We start from the raw sequence: 12,416 nt of genomic DNA, 5'->3' as shown, positions 1-12,416 counted from the left end.
TAAAAATGGTAACAGGTTTTCTTTTTAAGATAGCAAATGGCACTCCAAACAGAGCTTGCTTGCTCAAAAACACCATGTTGGAGGTTTACGTTCTAATGATTTTAAATGAACACTTACAGGATCTTTTAAAAACTGTATATTTCCATTATTTTCATAAAATTATGCCATTTAACAAAAATGGTTCTACTAAAATGTTTTATCCAAACATGTTCATTTTCAAGCAATTTTGAAAACTTGCAAGCTATAGCCCGATGCTCATTTATAAAATCTGACAACAGCAACGCATGCAGTGGTTATAATTTGCTTTCACACACAGTGAATGGCCTGAAACAAATCACTACTTTCTCCAAGTCAAAATGATGGATCTGTAATTTTCACTCTGTCACTAGCTGTCTAATCTCAGATGACTGACATCTCTCAAGGCCCCAGCTTATTTGTCCATTAAGAGAATTCTAAAACATTCCTCTCGGGAGCTTACTGCTTATCTTTTGTTTAACACTGTGCTTCATATACTGATAGGGCTGGGAACTTAGTACCTAGCCCTGGAGACTATAGGTGGACATTTGCACTTCACAAGTTTCCCACAGGATGGTGTTAATAGCACTGTGAGGTTAGAGACCACCACCACAGCGTCTCACCACTTTAACAGCAAAGGGACCAACAGCAGGCCTTACTCATGTACTGTCAACTCACAAAGACATCATTTTGTTTTAAAAAATGAAAAGCTCAATTTCAGGAGTGAAAACAGGCACCAGCATAAGGCAACTTTTACTAACTGTACTACTACAAATTCTGTCAACACCCACTACTGTTTCTTACTGGCACATAAACACTCCACTATTTTCCTGATGAATAGTCACCCACAAATGTCACTCTACCTACACAACCACGAGGCTGTGATGCAGTACACTTCAGAGAGGATCTCTGCTAACAAAACACGACAAATCCTAACCAAGCAGAGAGCAAAGGTGCAAACAATAAAAAATGTCAGCATAGAATTCTTTAAAATTCCTCTTATTCATTAGGCATATTATTAAGCAAACATGACAAGGAAAGGAAAAGGTGTAGGTTTGTGATTTCCCACTTTGAGAACTGACGGCACTCTGTAGAGTGCCTGTGGCAATGACACTCTGCAGGAGAACCTCCTCTTGGCTTCATTGCCAGACATTTCCACAAGATCCACATCAGACTGACAGTCAGGCAGCAAGACTGGCTTCTTTATGTCTTTATTTATGAGAGACAGTGGTTGCTAGCCCACTTCCCAAATGCCTGCAACAGTGTGGGTGGATGCCTGGGGCTAAAGTCAGGAGTCAGGATCTCGATCTAGGTCTTCCATATGGTTACCAGGCGTCCACTGACTGGAGTCATCAAGACTATCTCCAGGATCTGCACTAGCAGGAAGCTGGGGTCATGAACCCAGCGTACCTTGAACCCAGGAACTCTGAAGGAAGACACAGGCGTCTTCGCCTCCAGGGCAAGCAGGATTCCAAGATGAGATGTCCAATGTCAACCTAAGGGTGATCTTTCTTCCCTTCCAGCTTACAGATACACTTACAAATGCTCAATTAAAATGATCTCAGCTAATACTTGGAATCACAGAGGCAGACTCTGCAGTCTGTAATTCTGAGAATTTGGAGGGAAAATGGTGATAGTGCTGGCAGATGATGTCCAAAGTGTTCAGGCTTCAGTCTGATGATGTCCGCTACAGCCTGGGAACTGCTTCTGCCGCCACACAGTCACAGGGGCCATCTCGTCTATCTCACAGCTCTCGGATGCACCAAGCACCTCTGGCATCACCACACCTACCTCGGAGTCAGTTTTCAGCTCTTCCTTGGAGACCCCCAGCAGCAAACCCACCCTGTCACAAAGGATTTTCTTTTCAGATGTTTTTGCAGGAACTCCTGGCTTCTGTATCACAAGGTTTTTGCCTGGGGTTCCTGAAACCCTCGCTGTCCACTGAATTCAAGTCAGGCGATACTGAACTTTTAGAAAGTTTACATAAAGTTGTTTGGAGTGGTGGTTTATAATACACACATTTTAAAAATTATTTGAAAGAGACAAAGAGAATCTTCCATTTTGCTGGTTTCCTCCTAAGATGGCCACAAAGACCTGCACAGGCTGAAGTCAGGAGCTTCATTTGGGACTAGCATGTGGGTAGCAGCGGGCTAAACACTTGAGCCATCTTCCACTGCTCTCCCAGCCCATTGTCTGAGGGCTGGATCGGAAGCAGAGCATCCAGGACATGAACCAGCACTCTTAGAGAATGCAGGTGTTGCGGGGGCAGCTTTACCTTGTGTGTCATAGCATTGGCCCCCTCATTTTTACAAATGAACCAGGTGGAATAGGAGAATGGATGCTTCCATCAGAAATACCCAGATCGTTCAAACAGCTACTGATATATAAAATAGCTACTGTGATATCCGCACCCTTCTTTCCTCCTCTATTTGTAAGTATCATCAGAATGAGAGTGCACCACAGCAGAGGAGGAGCTTTTGTATCAAAAAAATTAAAAGTACTGGAAACTCAAACACAGCTGTCTCTCATTAGGAAGGACTGTAAGAGACATCATCTTCACATCATCTTCTCCAACCTGAACCTCTTTTCTTCTTACTTGACTCAGTTATTCAATCTTTACAAGGTTGCACGGTCAAATTTCAGAGATTGCTCAAGCAAAATGAATCTATTTGTAAATACTAATGCAATTCTACTTAAAAGGAATGTGACCTTTAGGTTATACTCCAACTTTATTTACGTGAGTCCACAATACAGATAAAAGCCAAAGAGAAAAGGGTTGGGAGGAGAGGCACACTGAATATACTCACGTGCCCAGGACTGAACAAGGAAGTGCAACAGAATGCTTGGTAGAATTATGAAAGTTACTTTAGCCACTGACAAAAAAAAAAAAAAAGATGACTTTCACTTTATCCCCAAATGTCTCCACTGGCAAATCTGTCATGAGTTTTTTTCCAATTATAATTACATAAACATTTTAAAATACCACTGAAATTCAAGAGCTGACATTGTGAAATAATTTAAAAGTAAATAATTGGAAGATAAGATTTCAATCCCCTGTGACTTTTACTCATGGACCTGGTTGAGTCCCTAAAAACTCAAGTGTGATCCAAAGAGCTTCTCATGCACTACTTGCCTGCTGGCACATTCACCACTTGGAATAAACGTTCAAGGCACAGAGCTGGGGCTCAATATTTATGCCAAGCTGAGACTCACCATCACAATCAATGCCATTTATTTTGAAGCTGATCAAGATATAAAACTTGAATGAAGCCTGTTCTTCATTAGTCAACTCCTTCATCAAAGGCAAGATCAATGCAAGAGGGTAAGTCTAAGAGATGAAGCAGTAATTCCACTTTGGTTAATAAGAGCCAATTTAATTTGATTTTCTTGCGTAGGCTGCTGCAGCCAAAACACACTAGAGTGTTTATGAGCCCTCATGTGCAAGTGTCAAAGCCCTGGCTCCTTTCAGATTTCTCCAGAATTCAGGAACAAAACTGTATCCCAAACAGTAGTTCAAATGACAATGAGATTAAAGAAACTACTTGAAACTTGCTCTTGGGAGTCAAACACAAACTTTCATTGCTTAACATGATTGGTAAAGCAGATAAATGTCTGCATAGAGTAGCCTTTGACTTTAGAAATAGGCTTCGACCCCATCCCAGAGACATTCTGTACCCCAGAGGATACAAACTATCAGAAGGAGTTGGTTTTTTTCTTTGTTTTTGCTTCATTTTTATCAGGAGAGACACCTAAAGCACATAATAGACATCCTGTGAACTGCTACTCTCCTGTATAAACAATAAGTATCCTTCACTTAAAAGAAACCAGAGCATTATGAACATGAACACTAGGCTGATTTCAGATGCGGAAAAAAACACCACCCAAAGATAGCTATCCTTCTGAAGGAAAAGAGAAAAATTCATTGAACAAAAAAGCTCATCATGTGAATGTAAAATACAAAGAAGAAATTTGTAAACATTTAGTTACTGATATTTTGGGAAAATTCACTTAACATTTTATTTATTCATGTATTTAGAAAGAATAATAAAAATAATAAAAGGATATTTACCTATCACCTAACCCAAACACTACAATGAATCGTTTTTATTGGCCAGATTAGAGCCAACACTGCCTTAACAATGCTGTGCAGCAAAGAACTATCACGAATGGAATTCAGAGCACTTCAACTGCTACAGAGCTACATGTTACCAAAAAGTAGGTGAGAAAGGAAAGTGTGGTCTCAGAAGCAACAGCAGCAACAATGATGAAAACATCAAATATTAAGCATTTAGTGTTTGTAAGGAATATAAGACATTTTCCCCCAGTTTGGCATGGATTGTTGTCTTTCTTCCAGACACCTTCAACTCTTTATATTACCTGTCTCACTCCTGGAATATGTGTCCCTGCTATCTCCTGTAGCAGGTGGTCAACAACCAGAGGGCACAGAGCTCATTATTTATTCTTCACTTCTCTACAGTCTCTAGATCTAGGCCACAGTTACATACAACACGTCTTCTTCCACAAGGGATTAACTCATCCCTGATGATGGAAAACTTCTAACAGAGTATCTCATAGGATATTATTAGATTCAAAACTACAAAGTCCTATTTCCTCTTCCAAGGGACTCCTAGTACATCAAAACAGCACTTAAACACTAGACATTTTGCATGATAGGAAAGGGTAATCCTGCACACTAGCTTTAAAAAAAAAAAAAAAGCTGTTGCCCCGAAATACACGCTTTCTTTTAGAACCCAGACAATATGAATGGTGAATAGAAGGAATACGATCCAAAGGATCCACACACTCTCCAATACATTCCAAGTATGAGCATGGGTTTTTAAAAGTACAAATTGTACTGCATTTAGAAAACCTGCCCCAAGTTCATATTAAGAGAGAAGGCAAATAATATTAAATCCAAAAAGATTCTTTTTTCTTATGATTCAATCTAAAGTAACTATTAATTCCTTTAGTTGACTTTGATCATCGTTATTTATAAAGTTGACAGCAAGATACCCAAATCCACAGCTATAGCCAAGACAAAACTCCAACCAATTTTTATCTTCTAATTATTAGCAGGGTAATAATTTTTCTGACCAAACAGAAGTACAATGAATAAAAGGTGAGCTGCAAGTTTTACTTCATTACTCAGCTCTTTGAAAAGACAAACATCCATTTTTTAGAGAAACAGACCCATTTATCTTGAAACCTGACCTCACCAAAATGGGAAAAAAGCAAAAATATAAATAACGGCATACGAATGCAGTGTTGCTGAGTCTCCCTCAGTGACATCAAATTTCATACAAATTTTATATACTATGACTCAAAGAAGAATGGAGACTGAGTTTGCATGGGGTAAGCAGCACATATTAGATGCAACTGTATCAAGACTCAGGGAGTCTTGCTGAAGCCAGTGTGGGTTACAAGAGGATTTTCCCCACAACTATGGAAAAAACCAGTAAGTATCAACAAGAGACATAAAAATTCTTTGTTGTGTATTGTCCACCAAATATTCTAAAAATGCATCTGAAATAGTTGGAGCCATGCTTTTTTAAAGCTCCTGTTACAGCGGTCATGGAATGTTCTCACATCATCCATCTCCCTGCAGAATCCCACATGAGGCTTGGATTTTCAGTGAGAGGGGTAGCATGTGGCAGCACTGGAATGAGTGTAAAGATATATTCTTTCATCTTATTCTCTTGATAAGGCATAAAATCAAACACACGACATCTGCAGCACGAAGACACTCTAGCCTGATGTTGCCATTCAGTATCAGATCCGAGATAAAAAAAAACCCTGAGATTTACAGTAAGGTATCATATCCAGTCACACCCAGGGAAACAGCAAACCACCTGTGACAAAAGCAGCCCAAACTAAAGTCTGTACAGGAAGAAACCCGATCCACACTTTCAGAACTTGTCTCTTAAAATCAAAGCCACAAGAACTCCCAACTTTTAATACTTAATTATACTTACCAGCGAAGAGGCTAACAGAACAGCAGAGCAGCAGAGGTTCTTTTTAGCAATATTTAAAGTTTAACAATCCACTGGCGTGCACAGATCAATAGTGCATTGCTTGCTTCCTTGGTTAGGCATGTTAAGAGCTGTGCTTTTTAAGAAACATTTGAAGTTGAGCCTGATGGAAATGAACACTGGTTTACTTTGGTAGTATGCACATTTCCACCACCACAGATGCCACTTCCAGAAGCAAAGGCAGAAAGGCAAGCGACAGAAACTACACAAAGGGTCAGGACAGACCTACGGACCAGGGAAGCTGGACTGCCAAGTACATCTGCTCGGGATGACAGAACCGTAGAGCAGAATACGTGTCCATTTTCGGCTTTCTGGCACCCACAGCACTGGAGTCATTTCTTTAGAGGGGTTAGCCTTCACACATTTACAACAAAACAGAAAACCCCACCCACTTAAATCCTCAACAGAGCTGCCCAAACAACCAGGGAATCCCTCCATTGCTTTTCTTTGCCAGAATCTGGAAGCTGTCGAAGAAGGAGGAAATGTATTGAAGCCACTCAAAACTCGCTCTGTCAGATTGGTGAAGTTGGCAGCCTTCAACCTTAATAAAGACACACAAAGCACATGGCTACACAACACACACTGTGCCGCCCACATTAGAATTAAAGCAACTAAAGCAGAAAATACTGAAAAAAACCCATCTCACTCATTTTCTCATTGGCCAAGGCTCTATTTTTGTGGTTTAGAATTTCCAGCTTACAGGGTTAGCAACTAAGTTAACCAGCTGGAATTTCAAAGTCCTTTAGACAGTAACTGGAGTCTGTCAGAATTCCATGCAAATACTGCACATGACACTCCCCACTATTAAGAAACACACGCAACTGAAGAGACTGCTTTTGCTTTAAACATCTGTTGCCTCACAAGCTGTCTATAAACCAGTGCGCGGGCGTTTTCAAGATAGTGTGTTCAATGTTGGTGATTAAAGGGAACCCAAATAAAAACAGCAAACAACTGTACACACACAGAGAAAGAAACAGAGCCAGAGAACACGCACATACACAGATGGGAGGACAGAAACCAGATGAAAACCATGTGGGAAAACCCATTTGGAAAAGTTGGAGAAGAACCGGCCACAGGGTTCTGTGTCAGGCCGAGCAGACCCAGGACAAATAGTAATGACTTCATGCTAGAGAAACAGGCGAGGTGAGCCAAGGTGGGCCACCTGCACCTGGCCAAGAGGCACCACCCCCTCACACAGGTGAGCAAATTTGTGTCCAAAACCAGGAAACACCAACTGCTCAACTCTTCACACGCACAGGCTTCAACAGCCAAAGCAGAGGGATGTCCCCGGGTGTCCTCAGCTGTCCTGCAGCACCACAGCCACCACAGCCACGGCATCTCCTGTTTCTGCCTTCTAGCCCCTGACAGGCTCCCGACTCTAAGGAGAGAGGGACAAGGACCAGACACTCCGGAACTGAAGGGCCCTGCTGACGTGTTCAAAGAGACCAAGGACTTTGCAAAAGGAATCCTTGTAGATACCACAGAGCTTTATGCTGGCCTCCAAGGTTGTGGCACATCCTAAAAAATACAGTGAAATGCCTTAAGGTAAATAACCTGCCCAAGCAATGCACGGCGTGGTATTAAAGTTGATTAAGCTTGACATCATAATAAATAACAAGATTCCAAGCTAGAAGAGCCAACTAGCAACTTTTTAGTCATGAAAGGAAGCTTTTTTCATACATTCTCCTGCACTAAGCGACTCTTCCTTTACATTGCTCTGGTGCAATTTAAAAAATGGAAAAAAGTCTAATATTACAAAATAACCATAAGAACATTTATAATTTAGAATGCTCTCATTCCTCCAGTGGAAGTAACCTAGTGGTCCACAGTAGAGTGGTGCGATTCCAGATCCCGGACGGAACTGCAAGGGTACAGCTGGCAGGGTCCTAACCCGGCTAAGGATAGAGACACAAAGGAAAACGGCCCAACTTGGTCAGTTTACCCTGTCTACATACCTGTGTTGGAAACACTGCACAGGGCACCATAAAAACATTCAGTTAATACCCTAATCAATCAAAACCTAAAATAACAGAAGTATATGCTTACCTTGTACACAGCCTACAGGAAGACTGTCAAGATGAAACGCTTGACTTCCTTTTGGAGGTAATTATGAGGGGGAAGAAGGAGGCATAACTTTAAAAGACCAGCTGAGTCAAAAATGAAAAATACCAGGTCTTAGCCACACACTCATACATTCTTAACTTCCCAGGCCCAGCGACGGGATTCCAACTGATTGCTCTGTTTGAATAAGATCTGACAATATCCCCTCATTAAAGAGATTAGCATTTCTGTACAAATAGCCAGACAACCTTAACACATACGCCACCTAAAGGCATTACTAGACAGTTTGGCGTAAGTATTCGAAAGACTGGACTTTTTTTAAGCTCCTGAAATCTAGTAACTGTTTCCACTTGAAAAGCCATGGATGATCTTGTGGCTGGTGCTGAGCTGAATTTCTCTTCAGTAACACTGTGACTGCGATTTCTGACTCCACAGACTTGGCTCCACAGAGGCTCACAGTTGTTTGAGGTGATGGGCTTAGACTCCCTGCGTCTCAAGAGTCACTTCCAGTTCCGAAGAAAAAGAAGGAGCCCATCTCAGGGTCTTGAAACGACACCCACTTACTTTAAAACACCCAACGCAAGCAGCACGCCTTTTTACCTGACCGACTAGGTTCCCAGCTGGGTGTCAAAACACTTCCAGCACTCCCAGCCACGTTCCGGACCTAAAGCAGGGGCCAGCTTTGCCCAGGGACCCGTGGCCCCGGACCCAAAGAGTGACCAACCGGGTGCTCCGCGGTTTCCCTCCTTCAGACTCCTCTCTGAGAACTCAGCGGTCGCCTCAGACCCCGACACTTTGGGACACAGACAGCCGAAGGGAAGACACGACAGACGAGGCGCACCCCGAAGCGCAGCCCTGAGGCAGTGGGTTGCTGGCGGCAGCCCGTGCCCGCGAAGCCCCGACACTTCGCAGAAGACGCCCCGGAGGAGGTCTGAGAGCAGCTGCGCTCCGGCCCCACTCCTTCCCCTCCAGCCCCTGCGCCCTGGCCGCCCCTTGCTAGCGGCCCCTCCGGGCGGTGACACGCTTAGCAACTTACAGGGGGCTGCGCTGCGGCCGCGCCGAGAGAGCTGCGAAGGGCGAGCGACTCAGGCAAGCTGCAACCTCGATGGCTGGGCCGGCAAGAGACGAGCGCTGGTTGCCGCGAGGCACCAGGAGGGCAGGGCACGTGGGCGCCCGGAGGAGCGGTGCCCGGGCTGAGCCCCCGCAGGGCGGCACCGCCTCCTCCCCGCCCCGGGGCCGCCTTCCGCCCGGGCGGACGCTAGCAGCCGAGCCGGCCAATCGGCGGGGTAGGCGGTGTCCGCTGCGCCGCGGGGCTGGGTCAGGGGCGCGGAGCCCGAGGGCGCACGTGGGCGTGTGCTCGCCTGGGGCGCCGTGGCCTAGGAGCGAGATGCGCCGTGAGGGCGCACGCTCAGGGGCCTTTCGCCTGGAAGCAGAGTTCTTCCCGAAGTGGTGGTTTTACCCACGTGCACTTTTCGTTCTGCGAAGAATTTGGAGACTGTAGTCAAGGATAGGAATGATAGCTTAAAAAAAACACACACACAGAAAACCCCCACGTGGGCGGCTTTGTCAAATAGAGCGACTTGCGTGGATAAGGCCTACAAGAGTGTCAGTAATTTTCAGCTGCTATTTGGAATTACGTGGTCGGGTTGTTCCGGGGGTGAGTTCCTAGGAAACAGGCACTTGGCTTTTTCCAAGCGAGCCGAGCGAAAGCTGCGGTTCAACAAGCAGTGTGCAGCTCTGTTCATTTCAATGCAAGATAAAGCCAGACCCTGGATTGCCTTTAACGAGAAGCGTCTGTTTGGACGCAAAGGCCTATTATTTTATTTTCTTTAATATTGTGGTCAACTTTGTGTTTTTATTTGTCTTAACTTTGGCCAGCTACCCGTATCTGTCTGTCTGTCTCTCGCTCGCTCTCTCCTTTCTCCCCTCTCTTCTCTCTCCTCTCTATATGCTGCTCCGGGCCATCCACAACATTTTTCAGACGACTCTTTCCAAACAGGGCACCACTCCACACAATCCCCGTTGCTGTGTGGAACTGGCGAGTTAGTGTTGTGAGCACATGGTTTGCGTGAATGTCCCCTTGGGCAGAGACTACTGTCAACGGCAACCTGTGTCATTGTTGAAGGCAGGCGCCATGTGGAAATGATTGTCGGCGGCATTGAAGGAAGTCAGGTGTGCACACACTTTGCAGGTCTCCCTCAGTCTCATGACTAGGTGAAGAGCTAAGATGCCAACGTGTTTCTAAGTATTCATGCTTTAACGATCTTATATGGACAACATATTACATAGAAGTAAATTGATACATTTTTCCTTTGAAAAAAGCAGAAATTTGTTTTTGAATTAAACAGTTTCCACATGCATTTGTATCCAAAAACCCTGTATGTAAACCCCGAATGCAGCATAATTATTTGAGTTAAATAAATGTATTTGATGTATGGAAATTACCAATCTAGCAGAAATTCAATCTTTGAATTTATCTACGGGGCAATCAGATTTTGGTGCCTCTTAAGGCAAGATACACGGTAAAAGATCTTTTATTTCTAAACAACAATGTGAAAGTCTCTTCTAACAACTCCCCCTTTCCCCCAAGCTCGACTTTTTGACTTCAAAGGCAGAACTACAGAGATAAGGGAAAAGACAGCTCTTCCATCCTTCAGTCCATTCCCCAAATCTCCACAACTGAACCGGATGAAACCAGGTGCTGCCAACTCCTTCTGGGTCTCTGACATGAGTGGCTTAGCTGTGAAGACATCGGTTACCGTGACATTGGTTACTGTGATGGCATTCCCTCTCAAACTGCCTGTCATTCCAGTTCCCAACTCCGGCGTCCAGCTGCTTTAGAGACCGGTCCAGTTGTGAGGCTGAAGCACTGGAATGCTTGCTGCCCACACTGAACTCCTGGTTGGAGCCCCAGCTCCTCGCTCTGGTCTCAGCCAGGCTCAGTGAATAGAGTTCAGTTTCTGTGTGTTTCTCTGCCTCTCAAATCAAACAAAATCAAATACAGTTAAAGCTTTCATTTCCAGCTGTCGAGCTTCCTCCGTAAAAATGGAATGGAAAATCCAACTTAGTCATTCTCCACCAAGGGAGTAACCTAGGTTGTCATGTACATTTCCCAAAGACATCAGGAGGCTGTGTGTGTCTGTGATCTCCCGAAGCTTTATGAGTTGTCGGGGGGTTTCAAGAGACTTTTGTAACTGAGTAAACTCCACACCCTGTCCTGGCACATTTGCCAAATGCAACTCAAAGGATGTCCCATGTCCATGAATGAAGAGTGTACTTTACTTGTCAAAGCAGAGCAAATCCACTCTTTCTTGTGAGTTCTGGTAGCTAACCTCGTTATCCTTAAGCTATTTTGCTGAAATAATCGAACTAAACTGCTCAATTCTTTTTCCAAATGATCAGAGACTGGACCCTCCTGCTGTCATTCAGGAAGAGAAAGGAATAGACCAGAGTTCAAGTCCTTATTGTTCCCTCCATCCCTTCAAAAATGAGTGCAAATGTGAAGACTGCTTTCCATTGAACCTGTTCCATGTTTTCCCATGTGTTAAGGTAAGCTTTTCATTTCCAATAAGATGGAGAAAATATGCAAGACTTTGTACTGAGGACTTATTTTTTTTAATTATTCAGTTTTTATTGGAAAGTCAGATATGCAGAGAGGAGGAGAGAGAAGATCTTCCATTCGCTGATTTACTCCCCAAGTGGCCGCAACGGCAGGAGCTAAACGAATGCAAAGCCAGGAGCCTGGAGATTCTTGCAGGGATCCCACATGGATACAGGGTCCCACTGTCCTCCACTGCTTTCCCAAGTCATAAGCAGGGAGCTGAATGGGAAATGGAGTAGCCGGGACATGAACTGGTGCCCAGATGGGATTCCAGAACATGCAAGGCAAGGATTTAGCCACTAGACTATCATGCCAGGCCCCTGAGGAGCTATCATTAAAATTTATGTATTTCTTCTTGTCTTTTAGTGAAGACCTTAATGATGGCTTTCCATAATTTTCAGTCTCACATTCGTTTCTCTAAAATTTTCCCTACATCTATCCCTAGTGTTCTCTCTGTGTTTTCTTTCTATTGGCCATTAATCAAGAATCATCCAAAGCTCCCCCCGCCCACTGTTTGTCTGTTTCCTTCTGGCCCGGTTCCTGTTGGGACTGTGCTGGTAAAGTCAGCTCTCTCAGTCCAGACATCTTCACTCAGCCTATTGCTGTCAGGACTGAAATGTGGGGTTTAGAAGAGAGCTCAGCTGTCCTCTGTACTCATTTTTCCTTTAGCTTTGACACTGTCCTACTGCTCAAGAGATCACCTGCTACCC

At 44.0% G+C, this 12,416-nt stretch overlaps 1 protein-coding gene across 2 annotated transcripts in view; it reads right to left on the bottom strand.

The window, feature by feature from the left end:
* SLC7A2 (solute carrier family 7 member 2) overlaps window positions 1-9,203 on the bottom strand; it is a 71,000-nt gene extending 61,797 nt beyond the window's left edge. For both annotated transcript variants that reach the window (XM_058669880.1, XM_058669881.1), the window contains exon 1: window positions 9,142-9,203. The gene's annotated coding sequence lies outside the window, so the exon portion shown is untranslated. The remainder of the gene's footprint in view (window positions 1-9,141) is intronic.
* Between the last annotated feature and the right edge of the window lie 3,213 nt (window positions 9,204-12,416).

The sequence above is a fragment of the Ochotona princeps genome, chromosome 11 (assembly GCF_030435755.1).
Source record: "Ochotona princeps isolate mOchPri1 chromosome 11, mOchPri1.hap1, whole genome shotgun sequence".
Lineage (NCBI taxonomy): Eukaryota > Metazoa > Chordata > Mammalia > Lagomorpha > Ochotonidae > Ochotona > Ochotona princeps.
The sequence above is the reverse complement of the archived record's forward strand: the minus strand, read 5'-3'. Positions and strand labels throughout refer to the sequence as shown.